Source organism: Urocampus carinirostris, chromosome 11 (genome assembly GCF_059441175.1).
Source record: "Urocampus carinirostris isolate Australia breed hairy pipefish chromosome 11, RoL_Ucar_1.0, whole genome shotgun sequence".
NCBI classification, from domain to species: Eukaryota; Metazoa; Chordata; class Actinopteri; order Syngnathiformes; family Syngnathidae; genus Urocampus; species Urocampus carinirostris.
The window spans coordinates 29,997,907-30,004,398 of NC_142359.1; positions in this window are offsets into that span (position 1 = coordinate 29,997,907).

The following is a 6,492-nucleotide window of genomic DNA, read 5'->3' on the forward strand; positions in this document are numbered from 1 at the left end:
CAACCCTTACGATACCAACGGTATCACGACAACACTGTATGTAACATCCCACATGCCGACATTTCTTGTGTAAATACCATGTCAATGATAACTATAGCCTTATCCCCCTTGTTTTATAACCTTATCTTCTCTGTTCCTTTATCTTCTTGGCTCATACCTCACTGTGAATGTGTAAAACTGGAGTGTCATGCCCAATTTCGTTGTCACAATATGTTAACCCATTTTGTAACAATGACAATAAAGGTATATTCTATTCTATCTATTCTATTCTGCATCGGCCTGACCTGAGTGCGACTCTTCTGCATCGGCCTGACCTGAGTGCGACTCTTCTGCATCGGCCTGTCCTGAGTGCGACTCTTCTGCATCGGCCTGTCCTGAGTGCGACTCTTCTGCATCGGCCTGTCCTGTTCTCGTCGGTTCTGCCTGTCTGTCATCCCCTGTCCAGTTGGCCACCAGACCCCCCCCTGCCGAGCGCCGATTCCGATCCGCCCGACCCAGATGGCGCCTGCCTCTCCCCGTTCCTGCGTGTTCGGAGGAGGGAGCAGGGTTGCCCCAATCGCGATCGTCAACATTCCGGGGCGCGAGGTAGTAATTTTTTCTTTTTTGGGACCTCGGGAGCTGTCCCTTAAGAGGGGGGCTCTGTCACGGTCGCCATGACGACCAGTATGCCACGCCCCCGAACTCAAGCTGAAGCAGATCAGCTGATTGCTGTTCTGCTATTTAAGGCTGGATTTTGGGTTTGGCGGGTGCTGGTTCATTACTACTCATTATTCACAATCCCGGTCTGTTATGCCTTGTCCTGTTTTAGTCTGTTATGCCTTGTCCTGTTGAGTTCGTGCCGGAGGAACTCTGTATTGTTCTGTTTTGCCTCGGAGTATTGGGCGACTTTTATTTTATTAAATAAAACCTATGGATCGTCAACGCATTTGAGTTCTCCCTTCATGCCTCCTGCCTCCGTTCTGGTCCGGTCACCTTCCACGCCACCACGTCTCGTGACATCTAAATACAAAACATTGCAGTGACGCCTTTCTGGGGGATTAAATTATTGGGTGTTTTTGTTAACGTTATATTTATTTTCAACATAAAATCCTTTTTATTTGTTTGTGAACATTGTGACATATCTGGTGGGCGGGGCTTGGTCTGGAAGCAAAAGAATACTTGCATCAGCCAGAAGACAGATGAAAAAGCTGTGAATTGAGGTTTTACAGGATCCCAGCAGACCATCCTGATGAAAGAAAAAAAAGAGCGTTGTGCTATTTGCATTAAAGCGAAAAGATTGGACCGAGGCATTCATCCAAAATGCTTGGGTTTGCAGCACACACTTCATATCAGGTCAGAGAAATTAAATGTTTACGTAAGTTCCTATCTAGTGCATATTACTTATTGTATCGGCAACAGGGCCTGGCCACTCTTTTTTTGCTGTAACTGTATTTCCGCCTAAAAAGAACTGCACTGGTGCAGCTGTGAGCTATTATCCCCAAACCCATATTTCTGCAAGCGGGAACCGTCAGAGGGCACTTTTGTTGATAGGTGTGTCGTTTTGGTCCGTTTTAAATGAAATCCATGGTTGTGGCTGTGACCCATTATCCCTAGTCGAATATTGCTGAAAATGAACGGAACTGTTTGGCCGCAATCTATTATTGCCTGTTATGTATTGCTGAGAGCTTTTTTACATTTCGAGTCGCCGAAGTGTGCCATTGTTAGTCGCCTAAAATGAACGGCTCTGATTTTGCCATGATCAATTATCCATGGTCGACAATTTATGAAAGCAGGGGCTGGCAAGAGCACTGTTTTGGGGGTCTGGGCCCTGAACTGTGTCATGGTTAGTGGCCTGAAATAAACAGCTCTTATTTTGCCGTGATCCATCATCCCCGGTCCACTTTTGCTGAAAGCAGGGACTGGCAAAAGCGCATTTATCTGGGTCTTGGCCACTGAAGCTTACCATTGTGTCCTGACAAAAAAGGAACTGCACTCGTACTGCCGTGTTTCATTATCCCCAATTCTGTATTGCTTGCAGTGAGGATCAGCAGAAGGCACTCTGAAGGGGAGGTCTGCCGTTCTGGCCCGCCTTAAATCAAATGCATGGCTGTGGCCGCTATCCATTATCCCCTATCAACTATTGCTAAAAGCATCGACCGGCCGAGGGCATTTGTTTTCTGGTTTGGGCCGCTGAAGTGTGCCATTGTTTTGGCCGTTGTCCATTATCCCCAGTCAACTTTTGCTGCGAGCAGGGGTCTGTAGAGCAAATGTGTGTCATAGGGTTTTTTTCCCTGTTCTTTCCGCCTCAAATGAACAGCACTTGTGTGGCCGCAATCCATTATTGCTGCGAGCAGGGGCCGGTAGTGCTCATGTTAGAAATGGGGGCTACGCTATGGATTTTTGCACATCACAAGGGCTTTCTGGTCCCCAATAAATGTGATAAACGGGGGATTACAGTATTTACTAGCAATAGAATTTTGTGATAAAACCTTTCGACATGATGAGCCTGAAATGACAAAGATTCAAAGTCAGTTTCTTTCGACGGGCTGGGTTGCCACGGCAACCCCGGGCCGACGAGCTTTCAGTAGAGATTTATACGATTCCTTTATCTCAGTCCCTTCTGCGCGACCTTTTAAAACTCGATATAATATATATTTTTCAACTGATCTACACTCTATGCAGGGCTTGAAGATAAAACATGAAAATGTCGCTTGAGAAAAGGCTTATGTAAAAGCGTTAAAGGAAAAATATTTGAGTACTTCAAGGGCTTCCCGTAGACCTTATCAGACCGATGCCTGGAAGAGAAATAACAAGAAAGCCTGTGCTTGGAGTAGCAACTAATCAGTTAATACTTCATCGATTAATCAACAAAATAATCATCAGATTAATAAAATCTAAGAGATGGAAAAAAACAAAGTATATATTAGGTTTTCTAAAACATTATTTCTTTATTTTTATAGCACACAGGAAACAAGATAAAATATTTGAGCTTATGTAGTCCATTGATCAATCTCAAACTAATATGCGACCAAAAAACAACCTCTAAATGACCGTTTTTTTGGGAAAGCGGCCAGCAAATGACCAAAGATAAAAAATGCCCAAGAATTGACCTAAGAAATAATTAAAAACTTACCACAAACAGTTTAAATAAGACTAAACATTATAAAAAAATGACCCCAAACACACTCCAAAACAACACAAGAAATGATCAAAACGGCCAAAAAAACAGCCCTAAAACTCCCGAAGTGACCAATAAATGACGCTCAACGATTGATCCTAAATGTTAATAAAACTGCAATAATGAAAAGCTACCAAAAACCAACCCAAAAAGACAGAAAACCAAAAATATGGCCCCAAAACACCACAAAACGACCCAATATATAATAGCCAGAAAAGACAAAAAAAAAACGCTCCAAAAAAGCATTTAAATACCCACCATTAGCACCCAAAAACGGCCCCCAAAACACTTAAAATCACCAAAAAAAGATGAAAACGACATAAAACGACCCAAAAAGTGACAAAAACCACCTCCAAAATGACCCCCAAATAGACCCCCTAAAAATGATCACAAAACAAAGCAAAATACTACCGAAAAATGATGAAAAAAAGTTCTAACATAGTAATAAAATGGATGACAGTACATGACAGATGACAATAACACTTGGCACGAAAAAAGGTAAGTGGCAAATTTATGGATTTTTATTGTTGTTATCCGCCAATCTGCCAAAAACAATTTTCCGAACGCCTCTGCCATGAATCAGGCCATTTTTCTCCACCTGGAATTTCGTGACGGCTTTGTCTCCTCGTAAGGCGCTGGGGCCGCCAGTAATCTGAGATATAAATTCTGCAGTGTCACAACAATAAAGCCCGCGGAGATAAAAACGGCGCTTGGATCGGATCCCTCGCCACAGAGGTCGTCAAAATCACAAGTCACACTTTGCATTTTCCTTCTCCTGGCGAATGAAGCTCAGTCCTTTTTGTTTACTAGGCCGGGATGCAAAATCACATATGTACAGCAGCTTGTATCTGCATGTGGGCAAAATAAGGCCAGTGGTCTGTTTCACGGCTCATTAAGCGTCCGCACGGAAAATTCCCTAACGAGCGGCTCGCGTCGCTATGCCGGAACGCGGAGAAAATGTAACACTATCACGACATCGAGACTTGGGGAAAAAAAAGGAGAGGGACCTCTGCTGACCCTCTTGCTGTTACCATGGTAACTGCATCGCTAACCCAGCAGACTCAACAGCTCTGAATGCGCGAGACCGATGAAGAACGACCCGAGTCGCAGGATAAGCAGTCGCTTACAAAACCAGGCCTGTAATACTTCGTTTATCACAGTTAATGGAGACCGGAACCCCCTGCGACATGTGAAAATCTGCCTAATAGCCCCCCCACCCCCTTTTTTAACATGCACTCTGCCAACCCAGGACCGCAGCTATAGTCAACAAGGGATAATGGTGACCCACAAGGCTGCTGTTTATTTTAGTCGGAAAGAACGGAAAAAAATGGGCTGCCATGCAGGACACAAATTGCTCTCTCAGGCCCCCGCTCTCAGCACTAATTTCCTGGGGATAATGTATTACAGCCAAAACAATGCAATTCATTTAAGGCCAGCTACTACTCTTCAGCGGCCTGAATCTAAAAAAAAAAGTTGACCGGGGATAATGGATCGTGTTTCACTTTAGGCAGGCCAGAATGGCATTCCTCTTGACTAAAGTGCCTTGTGTCGGTCATGACTTACAGCAAGATGGGAAAAGGGGGTGCAGTTCATTTTAGGAGGACTCGTAGTCGTACAGTGCCATGACAATGTATTTGCCCCTTCCTGATTTCTGTGTTTTTTGCATATTTATCACTCACAAAGGTTTCAGATCGTCAAACCAAATTCAATATCACATGGAGACAACAGACAGGTACAGAAAAAAAACCCCGATCTGGCCCTATGTGAAAAATTAATTGCATTCTGGACCTCATAATGAGTGGGGCCACTATTGGCAGAGATAACAGAAATTGAACGTTTACAATAATTGGTAATGAGTCTTTCACAACGCTGTAGAGGAATTGTTGCCCTCTCTTCTTTGCAAAACTGTTTTAAATCTGCCGTATTGGAGGTTTTCTAGCATTAACTGCCCTGTTTAAGGTCACACCACAGCATCTGAATTGGATTTGAATCCGGACTTTGACTTGGTCACTCAAGAACTTTCATTTTGTTTTTTGTTTTCAAACTGTTCGGAGGTGGACTTGCTTGTGTGTTTCGGATCGACATCCTTCTGCACGATCCAAGGCCGCTTGAGTTGGATGGCACGAACTGCTGGCCGGACGCTCTCCTTTAGGATTTTCCGGTAAACACTAGAATTCATTATTCCGTGAACAACAGCAAGTTTTTATGGGGCAGCAAAGCAGCCCCAGACTATCACACTTGCCACCACCATGCTTTACATCAGATTCTTTTGGTCAAATGCTGTGCCATTTCTCCGTCAGATATAACGGGCTGCACACCTTTCAAAACGTTCAATCTTTCTTGGATCATAAATTTTGATTATCCTCAAGACATTTGGAAAAAGATGCTGTGGACTTATGATTTAAAAATTGAACCAGGCCAGCCACCACTCGCAGCAGTATAGCATTGGGGTCCTCCAAGTGCAGTTCAATTTAGGTGGAAATACAGAATAATTACAGAAATAATTGCCAGGCCCAACAAAAGTGCGTTATTTTTGTTCACTCTAAGCAATATGCGATTGGGGTTTACTTTTTGGTAGACAGAAGAGAAAATAAGATGCTCCAGGCCCAACAAAATAGGTCTCCGTTGTGAATTTAACAAGGGTAGCAACTTGGGAACCTGCTTTATATTTTTGTAAAACGTTTTTTCCGACAGATATCATGTTTTTGCTCCTCACTTTAGCACCACTGCAAGCTTTGGGCCCTTAAAAGTGCACAAAAATACAGTATTGTATTGCCCACTTGCAATGTCTTAACAAAGTGCCCAAGATCCTGAACTGAATAAGTGAGAGAAAGGCATTGTTGGAGGTAGTTCAGCCAATGATGTACTGTATTTTCATTTACATGATGATGTGAAGAAAACCAATAGCAGACATGCATTTCAAAGGACATCGACCACTAGCTGGCAAGCATCTTAAAGATATAACTCACAACAAACATTGCCTAGTTTTAGTTTTAAACGTTTTTGGAACGGAAAATAATTTGTAGAGGGGAAAATGCCATAAAGTGGGCTAGAAAAACATCCTGTTCCACATCTGAAAGTGAAGACTTCATAAGGTGGGGTCGTCGTATCCTGGGGTTCACTGTATAACTTTAAAATTAATTCAACCACAACCACAAAAAAAAGTATTTCATTTTTACAGTTTACACCTGTTGGTTTCCATGGCAACAGCTGTTGCCAAATTATCATGTAGAAAAAGGAGCCATCCTGAATGACAAATTGATAGAATATTCCCTTGCAACGGGTGTCGGTGTCAATTGGATGCTCCGTCGCTTTCCTTTCATGTTGTGAACTCG